Raw genomic sequence first — 22,685 nt, 5'->3', positions numbered from 1 at the left:
GGTTGGATCACACTCACAGAGCTCCGAGAGGGAAATGTTGGTACTGTACTTTAATAGGCTTGAGGAAGCACGTGCTCGAGGAGCCTAGTCGACCCCGGCAATCATAACTGCACAGCTTTGTTTCATTTGAAAACATAAATCTGTACACACATACTTAGTTAGACAGATATCCATGTCTCTAGAAAAAAGTTCAGCTAATAATAAAAGAAAGGATGAACATTGGCACTGTGGATGTTGACAGCATTATGCAAACTTTTCAATATTCCCTTGCATGCTCAACTTTAACTTTTGTTTATAAAGTCCACTTAGACATAATTTACAACTTCTGTTAACTTGAGCTGGGTTCTGTAAAATCTGTCTTAAAAAATCAGCGCAGAGGGCTGTGAGATGTTACAAATATATCTAGATATCAACCATTGAGCTGGGCAAATTATAACCATTTTGGAAACTCTGGGTTTGTATTTATATACATAATATATTTGAACTCTGATGTTTTAAAATGATGAAACAAGCCTCCCCCCCCCCCTCCTACCCCACCCCACCTCGCCTTTTCTAACTTTTGCTGTAGTATCTATGAAAGGAATCCAAGGAAAACAAAACAAAAGATTCTGGAGGTTGTCACTACTTAACAAATTGTTGGAATTCACACTTTGTTAGGTGATTTGGGAGAGAAAAAAATACAAAAGTCAAGCTAAACTTCTTGCAAATTACCTGAAGTTTGTAATTTCATTCTAGTATAAAGACTTCCATACTTAAAAAGTGTTATAAAACTGTATGTGTATAGCTATTGGCAGAAATTTGACCTTCTCATCCTCCTGTAGGAGTAGTGAGAAATGTTCGTCAATCAAAATTAAGAGAAATGGGTAAATCCCATTCATTATTTATTCTCCCAACTTCAATTGCTTTTAGATCAAAGGCAGAGATTAAAGCTCTTCTTAGTATCCACATACTCGAATAGCAGAGGAGCAAAAACATTTATATCTTCTTTTGTTGCTTTCATTCAGAGGGGAGTTTGTCTTTTTCTCCCCTAAGTAGCTGTGAAGAGCGAGGTGCTCTGAGTGGTGCCCCTTTAACAATATTTACAATAGGCTTTGGTCAGAGTAAAATATTTCTCATTTAAATTGGAAACTGAAGGGTTAGGTGAAAGGTAAATTAATGGAGACTAAAATAACTCAATAATATTTTAATGAATTAGTTTTTGAATGTGATAATATGGATTTAAATTAAGTATTAATAAAAGAGGGGGACAAATTCCATATCAAAATACAGTTGGGTTGGCACACGGAGACTTTCTTATGGGGAACATCAGATTCTTAGTCAACTCTGGCTAATAAGAGTTGGAGAAAAGACCTGCTCCTTCAGTGTTCTCCAATCATGGACCAATAGCTCTGCACTGTTGAAGCAGTGTGTTCCAGCCTCTAGCATTCCCCCTTCCACTCCCAGAACCACTCTCATTATATCCCTTCAGATATAATCAGCATCTGCTGGCCCAAGTCCCTTCCTCTGAGGTCTGGATTCCAGCTCTGGCCCCCCTCAAAGTTTCTAGATTCTAGTTATCCCAACCTTTCCCTTGGTTCTTCCAGTTTTGGGGTCACTGTTTCTTGCAGTTACAATTACTTATTGCCTAATGCATATGAAGCAAATCCCAAAACTCTTTGTAATTATAATCAGTACTAGAGGCCCGGTGCACAAAAATTTGTGCACTCAGAGGCGTCCCTCAGCCGAGCCTGTGCCCTCTCACAGTCTGGGACCCTCAGAGGATGTCCACCTGCTGGCTTAGGCCTGCTCCCTGGGGGATTGGGCCTAAGTTGGCAGTCAGACATCCCTCTGGCAGCCCGGGAGCCCTCGGGGGATGTCCACTTGCCAGCAGGGAAAAGGCCTAAGCTGCAGTTGGACATCCTTAGAACTGCTGAGGATGCAGGAGAAGCTCCCGCCACCACCACTGTGCTGTCAGCTGTCAGCCTGGCTTGTGGCTGAGTAGAGCTCCCCCTGTGGGAGCGCACTGACCACCAGGGGGCAGCTCCTGCAGTGAGCGTCTGCTCCCTGGTGGTCAGTGTGTGTCATAGTGACCAGTCATTTCCAGTCATTCTGCTGTTAGGGTCAATTTGCATATTACCCTTTTATTATATAGGATAGTTTCCATTTCCTTATGGGCCAGGTCTGATACATCCTCTTTGCTCAGATTAGATTTCTTAAGTTTCTCAAACTACTTATGGTTTTATTCTTGATTTCCCAGTGCAGTTTTCTCTGTTAGAAATTTTTTTCAGTACCTGTTCTCCCTCTGTCCTTCCCTCATGCCTCACATCTCAGTTCTTGCCCAGGTAATTTCCCTTTGAAATGTCATTTCCAGAGGGAAACTTCCATGCTCCCATGTTTCTAAGACCAATCACATCACTTTCTTGTCCAGTGACCATCGTCCCTCCTACTTCCATACAGTAAGAAGGCAGAGAACATATTTTATTCTTACCCAGCGCCAGACACATTTTAGGCAATCCATAAATATTGATTATTGATTAAATACGCTTCTTAAAATAAATTGGGTAAAGATTTTCAGCTAAGTGTATAATTTTAGATTTTTATTCTGTTCTCACTTTAGTAATTTCAGGCATATGGGAAAAAGTGTGTGATTCTTCTTCTTCTTTTTTTTTTTTCTTTTTGGTCTTTGTATATAGTTCCCTCATAATCTCCACCAGGGCTTCTTCTAAATCCTGGTGCCAAGTTGCTCTAAAAAAAATATATTCTCTAAGTGAAAACTGTGTGCTTGCTAAGCAAATACTGTGTCAAGGAAAATCCTTTAGCTTCTCCTATGTAGACATTCGGAGCTGCTACAGCTTTGCTTTTGGACTTTAACTTTCCATCTGGATGCTGTTTATTTGCTATTTCAGGGATTCTGGTTCCAACATTTTTTCTAGAGACATGCTAGTACGAAGAAGAAATACTTTTAACTCAGTTGCAGCACTTCTTTGTGGTCACTGGCCACCTCTGAAGATGACTTTCTGCTGTTACAGAAGAGTCTAAAATATTTACAAAGTTGTTGCTATTTCTACATTAATGAGACTAGCCAAGAAAATATTCTTCGTGGCTCAAGAGAAATAGTGGTTTTATGACTATGACCAGTACTGTTTTCACAATGAAAGGAGTTTTAGAGATAAAATAGGCAGGTTTAGGAATAAAGAGGGTCCATGGGGGAGGAAGGCATAGGTGAGGGCTTGGAGCTCCCAGAAGGCATACATTCATGGGAGGTGCGGGGGAGGGGAAGGTGCCACAGGATAAGGAGAAAGGAAGACATCCATTCACATAAGATAGGGAAAAGCTGCAGGGTATGGGGAGAAAGAGGAAACAAACTTTCACAGAGGATAGAGAAATGCTAATAAATAGGAGAAAGAGGAAAACAGATTTTCACAGGATATTTTCTACTACTGAAGGGGGAGAGAAAGCGGGGTGGGGGAGGGGTGGGGGTTTTGGGGAGCACCATGTGGGATTTGGGCTTTGAAGCTGATACAGTGACCAATAAGAAGGGAGCAACAAGAAACAAAGAACTGCAGCCTTTATAAATCCTAGAAAAAAGGAGCTTAGTGGGTTACCCCCTTGGGGCCCTCTTTCTACGTAGGACTCTGTACTTGCTTCCAATAAATTTCCACCCTTTTCATCTACCACCCTTTGTCCATGGCTTCATTCTTCGAATCCATCTGGACAAGAACCTGGGAAAGAAATCACCCTTGCATCCTGCTCAGGAAAAACAACCTGACTCAACATGAAGCTGCAAAATAAAATAATTTTGTTTAGGCAGCACCCTTTTTTTTTTTCATCCCCCGCTGCGATACACCCAAGGGCATTGTGGCCTTGAGCTGTTGCCTTGAGAAGCTATGACTGCTCTCCCAGGTAGTAGCTGCTCAGGTAATAGTAGCTTCCCCCAAATCCCAAGTAAGTTACCTGTTCTTGGCCTCATCTTCTCTCAGGAAAACTAAATGAAAAATGAATGCATTCTAATGAATTAGTGGGTGCTGAGGGCTAAGGAAATGCATTTTACGTAAAATATGAATTTGAACTAGAATTTTCTAATGTCAGCATTCTGGAACGGTGCCTTTTGAATGCAGTGTGACTCAGTAGCAAGTAGCAGACCTTAAACATCTCATTTCCTTGATTAGAGGACTGTGTGTAACAGACAGCAGAGAATTTGCAGTACATTTGTACATGATGGCGATCAGATATAGCTTCAAAGTCTCCGATGTAATTTGCATTGCCTCAACCCAAAGGATAAGTCCGATGATTTTTTTAAATTGTTTTTTGTTGTTGATTTTAGATATCTGGGGTCTGAGGTAGCCTCTGGAGCTGATGCAAATCTCTGCTTACTTTGTTTTGAATAAAGCTACCCAGAAAAAGAATCTTGAGAGAATTATGAGTATTGATTCTCTAATGGGTCCCTGCCTTAGACTCCACCAGTCTGCTTAGGCAGAAAGGAATATGTTTTCATAATAGTAGCTGATTTGCTACTATTTGCCGGGTAATTCACATATATTCTCAAGTAACCCTGATAGCATTGTCCACTAAGCATTTTATCCTCTGAAGCTGAGGATTAGACTGGCAAAATAATTTCCCAAAGGTAACATAGTTACTTAAGAGGCTTGACCGGAATTTAGATCCAAAGACATTTCCTCCAACTCTTTGACCCTCTTGCTCTTTCTCCATTATGTCACATTGTCTCTCTGTTTTTCCGCTGTATAGTTAGATTCACAGCTAAATACATAACTCATTTGTCATCATCTTTTAACTTAGCTTTCTAACAGTGTTCAAGATCACTTTTTAAAATTTTGGCCAAACTCTGATCTACAAATTCAAGTATCTTGCTTACATTCTTGAGGATGGGGTGTTGGTAATTTTATAGGCCTGGATGTTTTATACTATAAACTAGAGGCCTGGTGCATGAAATTCGTGCATTGGAGGGGGGTATCCCTCAACCTGGCCTGCACCTTCTCCAATCTGGGACCCCCTCGGGGGATGTGCGACTGCTGGTCCGACAGTCAGACATCCCTCTCACAATCTGGGACTGCTGGCTCCTAACCACTTGCCTGCCTGCCTGCCTGCCTGCCTGATCACCCCCTAACCGCTCCCCTGCCAGCCTGATTGACGCCTAACTGCTCCCCTACTAGCCTGATCACCCACAACTGCCCTTCCCTGCCATGACCCACTTCCTCCACCGGGACCTGCCTCCTCTGTGCCGCGCAGAGCCGTGGGACCCCCCAGGCCTCACTGCACAGAGTGGCCACCGGGCCCTGCCTCTGTTGTGTGCACAGCCATCTTGTGGAGGCCATCTTGTGACGACGTCGCGCGGGGGTATCGTGCCACCTAGGCTTTTATTATATAGGATAAATTTTGTTCTGAATGGTTTCAAGGAGAATAAGCAGACTATTTGCCTGCTACTTTAATTTGACCATTATAACCTGTTACAGAAACAAAGAAACAGAAAATCTTTAAACCTTTATAAAATGTAAACCTACGTAAACTATTGTTCTTCTGTTTATAAGGTTTATTAGTTGGCTTTAAAAGCATTTGCCAAGTTCAGAACTTATTTGCTAAGCAGTATATTCTTAGATGAAGTTAAAAGAAGTTCTCTTCTGGGAATTCAGTAATCTTTTCCGTAGGCAAAAATTTATGTTCATGAAGCTATGACAGAATGCCAAGGATTCAAGCCCCTGGTGGACTGTGAACAGGAGGTAGTCGTGTGCTGGAGCTGGTTCACACTGGCTTACGAGAGCTGGTTGCTAAATATTGAGGAATTTTGTGAGCTGGTTAACCATAGCTATTATAACAAATTGGATTATATCAACTTACAATTAAATAAAATATTAACAACAAAGGTAATACATACTCAACATTCATCGCTTCCTGATTAAGTTACTGCATTATACTATCATCTATGCTGAAGACAATTTGTGTCTACTATATTATATAGTATTGCATTGTATACGGTACTGTGAGAATACCATGTGAGTGTGCCTTTGTGTATTTCTTCCCAACTCCACCCACCTTCAGGGATAGATGTTAGTAGTTTGACTTCTGTCATAGTGGAAGCACAACCACAGAAATTGGCAAATGCTAAGAATTGAGGCTTTATTTATTTATTTATTTATTTATTTACTGATGTCAGGACTTTAAAAAATGATGGAGATGATGTTGATCCTGCAGGTCAAATTTAAAAGTGTGTTATAATCTGTAGCTGTTACATCATGACTAGTGCAAAATTGAATGACCTATCCTTCTAGTATTTGCAAACTGTTATGAGATTCAATAAGGGAAATGAGTGAAATCCCAACATATTTCTTCAGTGTTTTTCCTTTCATCTCATTTGTTAAAATAAATGAAAATATTAACCAAAGTTCATGTTGGAACTATATTTATTCATCAGTTGTAACCAGAGATTGATTATGGATTTAAGAGTTGGCAAAAAGTCAACAAAAGCCTTCTGTGAGAATAAATTGACTATATAAAATTGAAAAAAATAATTTTAGATATCATTACTAGTTCTAATCTCTATGCCACACATTCTTTATATCAGTAAAACTTATAATAAACAATAAACACATGCACATTTTTTCTTCTAGGGAGCCTGTTGTTAAATATGTACCAGCATACCACTCACATATAAGCCTTATTTAGATTCCAATTTATTCTCTGTGAATGGTAATATTATCATCTGCCTTTACAAGGTTGAAGACTGTCCTTTGACCCTTTCAATTAAAGTTACAACAGAACAGAGAGAAAGCAAAGCATATTTTAAAAAATTATTATTTTAGATATTTACTGTGAAGGGGAATTGTAAAATGACATCTGAGTCATTATTTTTGAAATATTTCTAACTTGTTTATGTACTCAGAGCCTCTGCTATTTTAAACACTGTAAGTTTCTAATGACGGATGGTTTAAAGTGCCCAAACTGTTCAAGATTTCAACTTCCACAGGTTCGTATGATGATTTGCCCAAGGATTAATAAGATATTTTCTTGCCCAGCTGGTGTGGGTCAGTGGTTGAAGATCTACCTGTGAACCAGGAAGTTGCTGATTGGATTTCTGGTCAGGGCACATGTCTGGGTTGCAGGCTCAATGCCCAGTAGGGGGCATGCCGGAAGCAGCCAATCAATGATTCTCTCTCATCATTGATGTTTCTTTTTTTTAAAATTTTTTAAAAATATTTTTTATTGATTTTTTACAGAGAGGAAGGGAGAGGGATAGAGAATTAGAAACATCGATGAGAGAGAAACATCGATCAGCTGCCTCCTGCACACCCCCTACTGGGGATGTGCCTACAACCAAGGTACATGCCCTTGACCAGAATCAAACCCAGGACCCCTCAGTCCGCAGGCCGATGCTCTGTCCACTGAGCCAAACCGGTCAGGGCTCATCATTGATGTTTCTCTCTCTCTCCCCCTTTCCCTTCATCTCTGAAATCAATAAAAATATATTTTTTTAAAAAATAAAGTATATTCTGTAGAAACTGTTAGACCACATTTTTCCTTATTTCCAAGACAGGCTGTGTGTGTGTGTGTACAAGCACCCACAAGCGTCTTGAGAATCCTCACAAGAGTCTGATTTCCTTTCTGGCTACTTGCGAAGTATCTTACTGTATTTGTTGCATATGGGAAGAAATTTAAAATGACAGTCTCTATTTGTTTAAAGAAAAAGAAGCTTGGTGCTCATCATGTGGTCAGTAAGGCAAACCCACCTCTATTTATTTGGTTTTATGAATCTCAGTTCTTATGATTGTCCCAAGACCTGAGTAGTTAGCAAGTCTTTGTTTTTCCTGACAGAATTGTTCTCTCAAGTTTAAAGTTTAAATTATCCAACTGTTCTAAAGAGATAATCTAAAGTAATAATCAAAAGAATGAAAAGCACTGTAATTATAAAATTGAACCATTTTGGCTATAGCTGTTTGGTATGAGAGATCCATCAGCAAAATACATTTAAAGAAAAATTAAGTTATGTGCTACTATAATATTCAGGAGATATTTCAATGTAGTTCTAGAAAAGTTTCCTGCTATGAGAATATTTCTGTGAATAAAATCTGTTTTTAAAAATTCTCTTTCACCTTAAGTTCCAAAAGCAGTATTAATGTTTGCTAGAAAATAGATTTCACTTTATTTTGAATCATTATTCAGTATATATTCTTTTCCTGCTTTCTTTGGAGGAAGTCTCTTATCTGCAACCTGGCCAGTTTGATACTGAGATTTGAAACTAAAATGTATTTCTTCCAAGGAGCATTTGCATCTTCCTTTCATTGATTGGGTTTAAAAAAGTGACAAATTTCTCTCTTTTCCATTGATCTAAGTTACATATTTTTCAGTTATTCTCCCTTAAACTGCTGAGATCTGTGACATATGAACTGAACTCATCCTTTTATTTTCTAAGCAAAATATGAAACTTACCTGTTTGTTTTCTCTTATAACAATGGTGGTAGGTCCAAGATAAGCCAGAATGCTTCCCTTGTAGGGAAACGTTTTTTCTGCGTCTTTCTATGGAATTTATCTGGGATAGGTTTTGAATGTTATATGATTATCTGTATTTCTCAATGTAGATCTCATTTTTTCATGGACTCAAAAGAATCCTAGGATTATAAGACATCTTACAGACCAACACAATCTTTCCTTAATAAAGGAACTGGGATCTAAAGATCGTAAGTGATTTGCCAACATCATCATACAAATAACTTGGGGCAGGGCAGAGAATAGAATACAGATTTTCAAGCTTCTATTCCTCTGCTATTTCTCTGCTCTATATGGCCTCTTTTGAGGCTTAAATCATCTTGTTTATGGTTACTCCTTACAAATTAAATGCAAATCAGGAAATTTCAGTATTTTTAATATTTATTTGATTGTCTCAGCTATTGGATTATTAGAACCTGTTCTGTAATCAAAAAGTGCAGGGTAGATTATAATTTGTGGCACTGATTACTGACTTTCTGAGCCCAAATTAACCTCTGGTGGGAAGAACAGAAATGATTGTAATTTTCCCTGGGTTGAATTCAATTTGTACATTACAAATTCCTAAAGTAAAGAGGAATTTTGTTTCAATTCAGTTTCTCTCTGTCTCCCTTCCTCTTTTTCTTTTTATTCCAGTTGAGGAATAAAACATTCAGCTATCAAAACATTCAGTCCCTGAATGATAAGCCCATTGGAGCTGATGGCCTCATAAAGACTCTGAGAATATTAGGAAAATACCTTGGAGATAATCTTGCCTCTATCTTTCACTTACTAAGATCCAGAGAGATGAACTGGCTTATCAAGACCACAGATAATGGTAGAGCCAGGGCTAGAACTGGGATTCCTACCTCATAATCCACTTCTCGTTCCACTACTTCATGCTATAAAAAGGTAGTTAACATGTACTTCTTCTGTCCTAGGTAAGAAGTAGAAATAAAGAAAACAAATGATGACTGGTGCATACTCTTGGCATTCTTGTTTGAATTCATTAAGAAACATGGATGCAGAAATCTGAGTTCATGTATACACATGGATGCAAATATGGAAAAGTTTTGACTTTCATTTCATTCACTGAGCCATTTACATAGCATTTTTTGATGATCACAGTAAAAGCTTAATGAGGTCCTCCCATAATTGTAACTGGTACTATGAAAAATGTTCAGCCTAGAAAATATCTGTTATTAAGTTGGGTTATGATTTCCTAATAAGGAAAGTTTAATCATTCATTTATATCTCATTTTGCTCCAAAAATTTTGAAGCAACTAAACTGCAGTAGACCCTTGAAGAGCGCCCACTGACCACCTCACAGTTGAAAACTTAGACGCTATGGTTAGCAATTCTCATCAGCAGATTCAACCAACCACAGATGAAAACAGGATCTGCAGTTGGGAATCTGCAGCTGGGAAACCGTGGTTAGGAAACTGCCCTTCTGGAAAGCAGAAATACCGTTCTCCATCCGGGGTTGTTTTGAGTCTATGGGATTGTGAACCCGCAGATACCAAGGGCTGGCGGTATTGAAAAAAATCCACCTATAAGTGGGCTCCTCAGATCAAACCCATGTTGCTGGACGGTGAACTGTCTGTGTAAGTACCAAAGGAAGAGGATTAGGTGTGCTTTTCTCATGGTCACTGTGGCAGAGACAGTGCTGTGTGCTCACCTGTTTCCTTTAACTCCTGGGCGCACAGCTGAGGCGCATCTCCCAGCCTCCCCCGCCTGGAGATGGGGCCAGGGTTCTGACCGCTGGTCAATAGACTGCAGGTGGAAGCAATATACCCTTTCAGACCTAGCATCTAAGACCAATCTTGTGATCCCCACACTGCCTCTCCTTGTTTCCAGATAGATGAGGAGGATGCAGAGGAGTGAACATAAAGGTGGTAAAACCACTGAAATGGAAAACAAGGAATCTTCGAAGGACTGCATAGAGAAAACCCATCCCCACACGCCCCTCTAACTGCAAATGACTGCAACAACGGTAAGGGACAAACTTCTGTTGTTTTATGATATTAGGTTGTTAGTTTGTATAACCTGATTAACGTAACCTATGTAGGCACAGAGGAATTATTTGCTTTGGGTGTTTTTGGATTGAGAAATAATTGCTTAAACCTCAAATAATTTTCATGAAAAATTTTGTACTTGGTAAAACTTATCTTCTGTGAAAAATCTTGTCTGAAATTCTCTGTGAGTGAATAAATGAACAAAGTAATGAATGTATGGTATTGAAAAATCGATCTGAAGTTGACGTACATGTTTGGAATGGGAAGAGGATGGAGACCATGTAGGAGACACTGGTAAGCAAATGTTTTACTTTATGCTTTTAAAGTTTGAAAATGCCAGTTTTTCAAAGTGACCGTACCATTTCGCATTCATACCAGAAACAGAGGAGTGTATCATTTGTTCAGTATTCTTCTTGCCAGCATTTTTATCATCACCATTTTTAATTTTAGCCATTCTGGTTGGTGTTTAGTAGTATCTCGTTGTGATTTTCATTTTCATCGCTCTGATAAATAATGATGTTGAACATCTTTTCATGTGTGTATTAGTGATTCACATAATCTTCTTGGGTGAGTTGTTGGTTTAAATCTTATTTGTCTTTTTATTTTACTATGAGTTTTTAAAATATATTCTGGATACAAGCTCCTCAGATATGTGTCATGCAAATATTTTCTCCTATAATCTGTGGCTTGTATTTTCATTTCTTTATAATGTCTTCAAAGAGCAATTTTTTTTTGTATTGATTATACCCAATCTATCAATTTATTCTTTTATGTTTTTTTGTTTGTTTGGTTGGGTTTTTTATTTTTATTTTTGTGCCCTCCAAGAAATCTTTACCTAATCTTAAGTAGTAAAGATTTTCTCTCATGCTTTCTTTTGGAAGTGTCATAGATTTATATTTTATGTTTAGGTCAGTGATCCATTTTGCATTTATTTTTATAAGTGGTGTGTAGCAAAGGTTGTTTCAGCATCATTTGTTGAAAAGACTGTTTACTCCTCATTGAATTACCTTAAGTTTATTATGTTTATATCCTCATTAATACCACACGGTAGCTTTGTGATAGTTCTTGGAATTCGGTAATGCAAGTCATGCAGTTTTGTTGTCCTTTCAAAAATTGTTTTGTCCATTTCATTTTCTTTGCATGTCCATATATATTTTTGAGTCAACTTAATTAATTTATATACAAAGCCTGTTGGAATTTTAATGATGTCATGATGAATCTATTGATTAATTTATAGAGGATTGATTTCTTCACATATTGAATTTTCTAATTTGTAAATATTTCTCCATTTATTTAACTTACTTAATTTCTCTCAACAATGTTTTGAAATTATCAGTGTACAGATTTTGCACTTATTTAAATTTATCCCTAAATATTTTATGGTCTTGATGCTGACTGTGATTTTATAATTGAAATGTTCAGTTGTTAGATGCTAATATATAGAAATGCAGTAGATTTTTATATGTTATCCTTATATATTTGCTGGTGTTACTTGTTGCTAGTTGTGTTTTTTGTAGATTCCTTAGGATTTTCTACCTTGACAATCATGGCTGGAAGTAAGGATGCAATTATTTCCACTTGTAGCTTAGTTATTTATTTTACCTTATTGCACTGGCTAACTTCCTCAGTACAATATTTATTAGATGTCTGATCCCAGTAATAACTGGGAAGAATTTGCTCTTAATATAAATATAGTATTTGATGTAGAATTTTGTGACGCTCTTTAACAAATTGGGGAAGTTTCCTTTTATTTACACTCTCCTGGGAATTTCTATTATGCATTGACTTTGAATTTTGTCAAATGACTTTTCTCCATTTACTAAGATAATAAAAATTTTTTCGTAGTCTGTTAATATAACTTACAGTTATTGATTTTTTAATGTTGAAACAAACCTCATATTTCTGAGATGAGCCCTACTTGTCATATTTTTTAATGTATTTCTTGAACTGATTTGCTAAAATGTTACATAGAATTTTGCGCCTATATTGGTGAGAGATGTTGGTCTTTAATTTTCTTTTTTGTACAGTTTTTGTCTGGTTTTAATATCAATATAATGGTGGAATCTTTAATTTTTGTGAGAGCTTGTGTATAGTTATTGTTTTTCCCTTAAATGCTAAGTAGAATTCACTAGTGAAGCAATCTCCTCTGCCTCCTTCTCCTCATAGCACATTTTTTTAGAGAGCTTTGGTAATTTATATCTTTCATGAAAACCATATGTCATTTTATTTACTTATTTACTTGTTTGTCTTCTTTATTAGATTTTTATAGACTCTTTGAGGGAAAGGACCCTGCCTTTTATTTTTAAGACTTCAGATCTTGGTATAGTGTCAGGCACATAATAAATATTCAATAAATATTTCTGAAATAAATGAAGAGGTGGATGAATTTTGGGGGGGACCATACGGAATTTCATAGAAAACCAGAGGTACATCAAGTGGGATTAAGATGAAAGAGAAATAAGCTCACAAAGAAAGAACACCAGCATAGTGAAGAGAAGACAAGGGCAGGGCACAATCAGAAAATGGTAGAGCATGCATCTTAGAGTATGGAAGCAGAAGTTAAGCTGGATTAAGATAAACCAGAAATAAGCCCAGGGGTTTACTGAACTGAAGAGTTTGGATATTGGTCTGTGTACTTCGGAAAGCCATTGGAGGTTTTAGAGAAGGGGAGTACTAAGAATTGTTCTGTGTTTAAAAGGATGTTTCTGGTGGTACAATGTGGAACTGATTAGAGAGGACAGAGACAAGAGGCAATGAAAGCATTTAAGAGGCTGCTGCAGTACTCCTTTAGTGAGTAATAATGGGGACTCAAATTAGCCATGCTCTGGGCATAAGGAAAAATGATTTTTTTTGAAAGTAAGATTCTTAAGATTTTTTTCATCTGAATGGGTGGTGAAATGAAGAGATGAAAGATAATCCTGTGTTTGGGTGGACGGTAATGCCAATAACTAGGATGCAATTACAAGTGAAAGGGCAGGTTTGCTACAGAGGGGAGCTTAACCACAATCAAATAAAGGGTTCTGGGACTCAGGAAAGTTGATGATTTTGGAGCCCACATGAGTAGTCGTAAAAGTCAAAGCCACTGAAATAAATGAGAAAAGTGGATGGGAAGAAGCCCTAGAAACAGGGGGTGGGGGTGGGGTGAGGTGGGGGAACCCTCCATATTTGTGGAGGAAAAATAAAAAGCAAATGAAGTTCTGGCTGAGGGAAGGGAGAGATCCAAGAAAGCACAGAGATTTGATTGTCTTTCAAGAAAGAGTTTCAAGAAAGTGCTGACTGGGAGATAGTGTATTGGGGTGACTGAGTCAGAGAGAGGAGCCAAACATTTCCTGTTGGATCTCTGCTTTAACATTTGTAGGCTGCATGGTTTTGAGCAAGTTGTATAAGTAGAGTGAAGGCAATCATATACCTATCTCATAAGGCAAAGAATAGATGAGAAACAATACCCTTAAAGTGCTTCTCACTTTATGTGGCATATACTAAGCAAATAATATTATCTGCTACTATCAACAGTGGAAAAGGAAGTTTTAATTTCAAAGGATAAGGGAGAAGTGGATGTAAGTTTTGTTTCTTTGAAAGGCAAGACAAAGATTACAAACCTGTAGTAACTACTATTAGGCAGGGTGTATGCATGTGTGCACCCACTTGAATAGAAATAGTTAATTATAAATAGGTCTGATAATTTATATGAAAAGAGATTCCAAGGAAAATATCAAGAAGGCAACGATTTCTTCTAGAAAGGTTTATGAAGAAATGCCTCAAAGAAATGAATCCAAGGCAGATACAAGCTAATTTGGTTTCATTTCTTTGCTGAAAATTACTCAGTGTTATTTAATCATAGTATACTATGCTTTTTTTTATTCCTCCAAAACAAATAAATAATTTAGATTTTGATCATGTTTTGAACTTAAGCCACTTGGCTTATGAAACAAGCCATTAAATCAAGAAAGGCCAGATGTCTGAATTTTAATGTTCAAGTAGAATCTGAAGAATGACCATTTAGCATTTCAATTTATCATTTGATAGTCTACTCACATTAACATTAAAATTCTCTCTATGGAGTTTGGAAGGGAGGTTGTGACATACCAGATACAATCTCAAAAGTTTGAGCATGATTTCAAAAATTGTATTTTAAGTGTGACTGACAGGAAAGCTGTTTTGGTCAGAATATAGTAGCAGTCAGCAAGCATGATACAGCGCACACACAGTTTCCACACGTATAAAGGGTATAGATTCCCTTTGAGAGTGAATGCCCGCCCATACAGCCTCCTTCACCAGTAGAGAGCTTCAAGCTTTTCCACCTATTTTGTGATCTCTGGAAAGTAAACACAACTGCTTACTTATCTTTCTTTTTGTTGGAATCCGCGTTTATTTCAGTAGAACTACACGACCAACTTTCCTCCAAGACATCAACAGAACTGAAATTCCTAGTTCATTCTTCTGGATAAAAAAAAAAAAGGATATAAACAAAATCTGGCTTTAACTCTCTTCTTTGCTAACCCACCAAGGCACAATAGCAGCACCTCCCTTTGATTACTGATGCCGGTCTACTGTGGTCATCGAATATTATACAATAAACTGTTTACATAGCAGCCCTTTTTACAGGTTTTAAATCTTCCCAACCTGCCAGTTTCTGAAGCGGAGCCTGCCAGCTGGCAGACAGAGAGGTGCTTGTGCTCTAGTTGATTGAGGTAATTAACAGCCCAAACTGTCAGAAGGTGACAGCAGGCAAAAGTTCTTGCCCTGAGGTCACAGCTGGACTCCAACAACGTGCTCCTGATTTACCAGTAAAACTAATAATGTAAGTAATATTGGTATTAAATTATGAAATCAAGGGTCAGGCTGAAATTCTGGTTTGTACCACACACTCACTGCCGGCAAATGAGCGGTAATGTCCTGCAGTTGCCCTGCCCTCTTAAGCCACCTCTGCAAAAGTCAGCACGTGCCTCTTTTGGCAACAATGTGTGGGTCTTGGTACACATAAAGAAGCAAAGTGGTGACTTTCACTTAGGTTTCTTTCCATAAATGTACCTACAGAGAACCGCCAGCAGTTTCTTAAAACCGTAGAGAACACAGGACTTGAGACATAATAGCAACTCATTTTTCTGGAATGTTCACGGCATACCAGCCACTGGAATAAGGGCTTTATAAGCACGGTTTCTTTTAATCCCTACAATCATAGTGATATGACAGTACTCTTACATTCATTCTTTTACAGAAAGGGAAATCAAGAACCAGAGACATGAAGTAACTTCTTAGAATCACAGAGCTAGGCGGTGGGAGAGCCAGGGTTTGAGCCCACATGGTCTGGCTCCACAGCCCAAGTTCTCAATGGCTCCATTGTATGGCCGGATTATAAATGGCCTTGAAGAATCTGGTGGATCACCAAATGGTTTTCAGCAAAAGAGTGATGTATTCACTCTTCCCTTTGCAAGGAGGGGGATGTATTAGAGAGGCATCAACAGATGCATGGAGATCATTTAGGAGCTTAATGGAACCTGGGTGGTAAATGGTAGTTCTGGAGTTGATCTAAGTGGTTTTAATAGGGACACACAGAGATGAGTTATTAAACAGGTAGGACTTACTTCCCCACTTGGATGTGAAAAAAAGGATATTGCCTTGAGCAGCTGACTAGATGATGGTACAGTAATTATTGAATAAGTCAACTGTTGATCATTTATAGAAAAAAGCCAGAACTTAATTTTTGGTATTTTGATAAAATGTATGGTCTGTATGATCATTTGGGCATCAATTGGGAACCAATGTAGCTTAATTATAACATGATAACATTTAGTACATAACTCTATTAGGTAATAGCTTATTTGGGCCTGAGAGGTTTGACCCAACAGTGTTACTTAATAATGGGACATATGGACAATGGCCAAACATAGATGTCCACTAGAATTTCACAGCCTGCTGAGCTGTCTTTCACAGCTCTAATCGAAAGCTTTTTTAGTTTATAATCCCTAATAATACTTTTCCTTGGAGGATATCTTGAAACTTTGTTGGGGATTATTTTTGCAGAATTAGAATTGCCCACTATTTTGTTAATATATTATTTAATAAATGTCAAAATAAATATCAGCTTTTACAATTAGGCTAAATAACTGAACTAAAGAGGCAGTTTTCTATTTAAAAAGCTAGGCACTTTTAGTCATTATTCACCAGCATTTGTCAAATATGGCATTTGTTTAGAACATAGCTTTCTTGTGAACATTCATGTCTTTGAGACTCAGTCTAGACTTGTAATTTTGTCCTTATTAGGCTTCTTGAGAAAATGTAATAGGTAAAGAAGATAACTGTTCAGGTATTAAATGTGCTTTTGTAAAGAACAGTGATTCTAAATAGTTCTGTAATAAGATTTCTTTACATTGCTTTTATATTTTCTAGGCATTTCAGGTTTTAAAAAATGTCTACCAAACTTCATTACCAAGTTTGAGCATTTTTTTTATATCAGAGTTTCTGATAAATGTGAAATAACCAATGTTCCCCAATGAGTCAATAAAATTCCACTCTAAATTAAAGAAACATGACCTTTGGGTTAGTTTGTGAAACTTCATTTTAGGTAAATGTAATATTTCAGTTTAAAATATTAGTGATGGCCCTGGCTGTTATACTCAGTGGTGAGAGTGCCGCCTCACACTCCGAAGGGTCACCAGTTCGATTCCTGGTGAAAGGCACATACCTGGGTTGCAGGTTCGATCCTGGCCCTGATTGGGGAGCATGTAGGAAGCATCCAATCGATGTGTCTCTCACACATTGATATTTTTCTCTCCCCCTCTCTCCCCTCCCATCCACTCTCTCTAAAAATCAGTAGAAAAATACCCTTTGGTGAGGATTAACAACAACAAAAATATATTAATGATAATTCAACAGTTTTTATTGGTTAGAATTCAATGTGGTTGAACTTAACAAGGCCCAAAAGTACAGTGCTTTAAAATAGGTTTATTTCTATATCCCAAAATAAGGATTCTAGGGCTGGTATGACAGCTCTGCTTCATAAAGTTCTAAGGAAACTACACTCACTACACCATCATTCCTTGGTGTGGTAGGCTGATAATCGTCCTCCAAAATATCATGTCCTAATAGCTGGAACATGAAGTGTTACCTTACTTGGGAAAAAAAGTTTCTGCAGATGTGATTGAGTTAAAGATTTAGAGATGGGCATAGTATGTTGGATTTTTCAAGTGGGTCATAAATGCTGTCACATGTATCCTAATAGATGGAGGCAGTGGGAGTTCTGAAACACGTATAGAGGAGAAGGTGATGTGAAAGGATCGGAGAGGGAGTAATGTGGCCATAAGCTTAGGAATTTCATTCTAGATTTTGAATTCAAGGAATGGATCTCTTCTAGAGTCTCTGGAAGGAGCCTGGCTCTAGACCCCTTGATTTGGGCCCCATGATATTGATTTTGGACTTCTGGACAACAGAACTATGAGAAAATAAATTTTTGTTGTTTTAAGTTACCAAGTTTGTGGTATTGTTACAATTGACATAGAATACCAATTCACTGGGATATGGTATATATGCTTATGGTTCAAGAGAGGAAAATATCTCATTCAACTTCTAAGCAAGAATGTGTAGAAAGAGAAAGTTATACATTCATTTACTCACAGATTCATCCAACAAATATGTATGGAGAGTCTGTTATATGCCTGACATTGTTCGAAATCTTTGTAATATACCACTAAAAATACACCGAAGACTCCTTTTTTTTTTCTCCTGGGAACATGTATTCTAGCTGGTGAAGACAAATAAAGATAAAACATAAAATAAGTGAATCATATGTTAGAAGATGAAAAATCGATGGAAAAAAAGAAAACTTACAGCAGAGTAAGAGGGATTGAAAGGGCTATTCAGAAGCCAAGCAAGTTGCAGTTTTAAATCAATTGGTAATGGTAAAGCTTGCTTCATTAAAAAGGTGGGATTTGAGCAATTCCTTGTGAGGGTGAAAGTTAGCCAATAGAACAGATGAGGAAGAGCTCTCTGTACGGAAGAAATGGCCAGAGCGTGCACTTTGAGATGTGACAGAGCCCTATTTGTTTGGGGAACAGCAAAGAGGCCTGTGTGGTGAAGGAGAGTCCAGTGCAAATTGTAGATGAGGTCAGAGAGGCAAGGAGGAGACAGTCAAGTAAGACCTTGCAAGTTATAGTAAGGTCTTTGTTTATGTAAATGTGCAGCAATTGGGAGGTATCAGCTGAGGAGTGACAGGATTTAACGATTAAAAGGATCATTCTAGCTCCACTGTTGAGGATAGATTGCAGGGGGCAGGGTAGGCTCAGAGAGACCTATTAGGGAATTATTGTAGTAATCCAAGCGAGATATAAAAGTGGTTCAGATTAGAGTTGTAACAGTACAGATGGAGGGTATTGGTTGATTTCTGGATAAATCTTAAAGATAGAGTCAACAGGATTTCTGACAGATTGAATATGACATCTAACGGGGAAAAAGGAATGAAAGGTGATGACTCCAGGATTTGAGGTTGACCAACTAAAAGGTTGACAGTGTTATCAAATAACATGAGAATGCTGTAATGAAGTGAGGTTTTGCTGAAGGAGAGGTGTTGTTAAGGACAGGCCAGGGTTTCAATATCGTTTGAGCTATTAGCCATCTAGATGTCAAGCAGGTATTTGAGTTAGGAAAGATGTCTAAGATGGAGATATCCAGTGGAACTTTTGCTTCCAGAATAGCAGACTTGCTTATCTCAGACCAATACTCTTACCAGGAATAGCTAAAATAATGAAAACAATTGTTTGGAGGTGTTGGAAAACTACCAAAGTTGTAAAGATTTGAGGGGATTTCTTCAGATATAATGATCCAGATAGAAGCATGTAGATGCATTAAAGAAAAATAAAAATCCACAAGGGTAAATATCTGAGCATATCAACTTAAAATAGATTGTATAAGTTGTCTTGTGAATTTGAGGTATATATGATATATCATAATAATTACAGGAGGAAAATGGATTATTATTAGGTCCTTGCAATATCTGGAAAGTGATAAAGTTACTAATTCATTTTGATAAGCCAAGAAGGCATGCAGTAATCTCTGGATTAATCACTTAAGTTAGTAATGTACCACCGAGAAGAAACAGAGTGAGATATAAGATGATATAAAATTTTTGATTAATCGTATAAAAAGTAAGATATAAAATGAAATATGAGGTGGGATGGAGAAAAAAGCAAATAGTAAGACATGATTTAAACCTCAATATAGCCCTGGCCAGTTTTGCTCAGTAGTTAGAGTGTTGGCCCATGAACACAAGGATCAAGGGTTTGATGTCAGGTCAGGTACCTCAGTTGCAAGCTGATTACAGGCCCTGGTTAGGGTGTGTGTGTGAGGCAACTAACCCACCGCTCTCTCAGGCTTTCTTTCCCAACCCCCTCCTTTTTTGTCTCCCCACTCCTCCCTTTCCTCCACTCTCCAAAACAAACAAACAAACAAAAAAATAATGGGAAACATATTCTCAGGTAAGGATTAAAAAAATTCCACAATGAAACCAGCAAACAAACAACAAAACCCTCAACATATGAGGAATTACATGAAATATAAATATAATAAATACTAATTAAAAGATAAAGTTTATCAAACTCCTTAAAAAAACCCCAACTATGTGCTGTTTACAATGGATGTAGCTTTAATATAAGTATTAAAAAAGTGTTGAAAGTAAAAGGATGGAAAATCACAGAAAATGCAAACTAATCAAAAGAAATCTGGTATATCAAACTAATATGAAAGTTGATTTTAGGCAAGAAACATTACTAGAGATAAAGAAGGACATTTTGTAATGATAAAATGTTTAATCCAGCATGATAACTTAAGAATTTTAAATTTGTATGCACTTAATACATAGCTTGGAAATTCATAAAGCAAAATTTGACATGACTAAAGGACAAACAGAATATTCACAATCATATTTGGAAAATTTAATATACATCTCTCAGTAACTGATGAAATGGGGAGAAAAAAAATCAATAAAGATATAAACACAATTAACTTGATCTAGTTAAACATGTAGAATACTGCATATAATAACTGAAGGATATATATTTTTTCAAGTGTATTTATAACATTTACCAAAATTGACCACAAAAATACATACAGATTAACTAGAAAATCTTCAATACAGTCCCAAATATAATTCTGAAAAAAATACATGAGTGAAAAAGTAAACTAATAGATATTAGGAAAATATTTTAAGCTCCATAGTAATAAGGATATAATATATAAATACCTTGTGGGAAGAGGAAATAGAAATTTATAGCTCTAAATTTATATAGTAAGGAAAAAGTCTAATAATTTCCTCTCAAGTATCTATCTTAAGAAATTGTGAAAAGAATTACAAATTAAACACAAAGAATGTTGAAAGTAGGAAATAATAAAAAGAACAGTAGTCTGTGAAATAATTTGTTTGAAAAGAATAATAAAATTGATAAATATCTGGAGTGATAAAAGAAAAAAGAGAATTACTAAAGTTGGAATGGAAAAGGGATGATTATTATAGATTCTATGGACATAATTATCGTAAGAGAACATTACAAACATTTCTATTGCAATAAATTTTAAAATTTGAATGAAATGGGATACTTTCTAGAAGAACATACTTACCAAAACTGAAACAAATTTTTAAAAATCTGAATAGTTTAATATGGAAATTGAGTCAATAACTAAAAACTTCTTTACAAAAATATTTTCAACAATAGATGTCTTTACTGGTGAGTTTTACCAAACACTTAATAAAGACATAACACCAATATTAGCACATTCTTCAAACAGAAAAATATTGAAAGAATATTGTCCAACCTGTTTTATGAAGCCAGCCTAATTTTGATACCAAAATCCTGACAAGACATCTCACACACACACACACACACACACACACACACACACACAGACATATACACACACCCTAGAAAATTACAAAGCCAATCTCTTATGAACATAGGTACAAAACTCCTTAACAAAATATTTTTAATTAGGCAGGCATGATTATGCTTATTTCATTGTTGGGGAAAGTGAAAGTCAGATTAGTTAATAATTACTTGAATTTACATAGCTAGTAAAGCCAGATATAAATTTAGGTCTAACCAATAATAAGTCTGAATATACTATTTCCACAGCCTTTAGGTGCCTTGTAAATATATTTTTTAAATTTTAAAATGAGCCCTGCCCCCTAGCAGTGTGAATTAACCTTTCTTTTTTGCTCCCCTAGTATTTTATATGTCTGTATTAAAACATTTATCACACTATATTTAATGTTTATTTACTTGTCTATGCTAAGTGTCTTTTCTACACCTTCTCACCCTCCCATATTGTACAAAAAGTTCTTTAGAAACTGATTTATCCAGTTCATTTTTGTATCCTGTTTTTGACTCAGAGAATTACTGAGGTAACGTTGTTAAATCAATTAATAAATGCTTAGGTAAAAAAAAGGAAAAGAAGGTTGTAATAGGACACAAAATGCACTAACCAGGAAAATATTGACAGATCTGAGTAAATTAAAATTAGGGAATTCCATTCACCTAAAGATACAATTAAGAGAGCACCACAGAAATACCCAGGTGACAAAATCTTTTAGCTATTTCAATATCTTGGTAGAAATTCATGTTGCCTTAAGATCTGTGCAGCAATTAAGTCTCAACCCAGCTAAAACATTTAATTAATTGCAAATGATAGATTCCATTACAAGGATGACATTTCTTTTGCCTGAGATTTTGCATGATTTTGTTCCCTTAGTCTAAAAAGAATAATATATTTATTTCTACTGGGACATCATTACCATTTTAATTTAAGTTAATATGCCTTTAACTTTATTAATATTCCCATTGTCATGATCTCCTATTTCAGGAAAAATATTAATTCTTAGTGTAAGAAACATGATTTAGTTATTTCCTTTGTGATAGGAATTTAAAGCATTTATTAAGATCATTAACTATTATGTGCTATTGAGTAATTTATGACTATTCCCATTATAAAGTTTAAACTTTGCTGTCTTAAAAAAATTTGTGAGTGGAAGAGTAGTTTCAAAAATTTAGACATCTATTTTAAAAATTTTGATATACTGTAAAGCTTTATTTGGCTTTAATAAAACTGGTTAATTAGCAATATTTTCCATTTTTTGTGACTTGGGAAACAGCAAGAAAGCCCATTTATTTATTAAGTTATGCCAAGATCTTTCCCATATGTTATTTTGTTAATTATCCAACCAGTCTGCTGTAG

The sequence above is a fragment of the Myotis lucifugus genome, unplaced genomic scaffold (genome assembly GCF_000147115.1).
Source record: "Myotis lucifugus unplaced genomic scaffold, Myoluc2.0 scaffold_1, whole genome shotgun sequence".
NCBI classification, from domain to species: Eukaryota; Metazoa; Chordata; class Mammalia; order Chiroptera; family Vespertilionidae; genus Myotis; species Myotis lucifugus.
The sequence above is the reverse complement of the archived record's forward strand: the minus strand, read 5'-3'. Positions refer to the sequence as shown.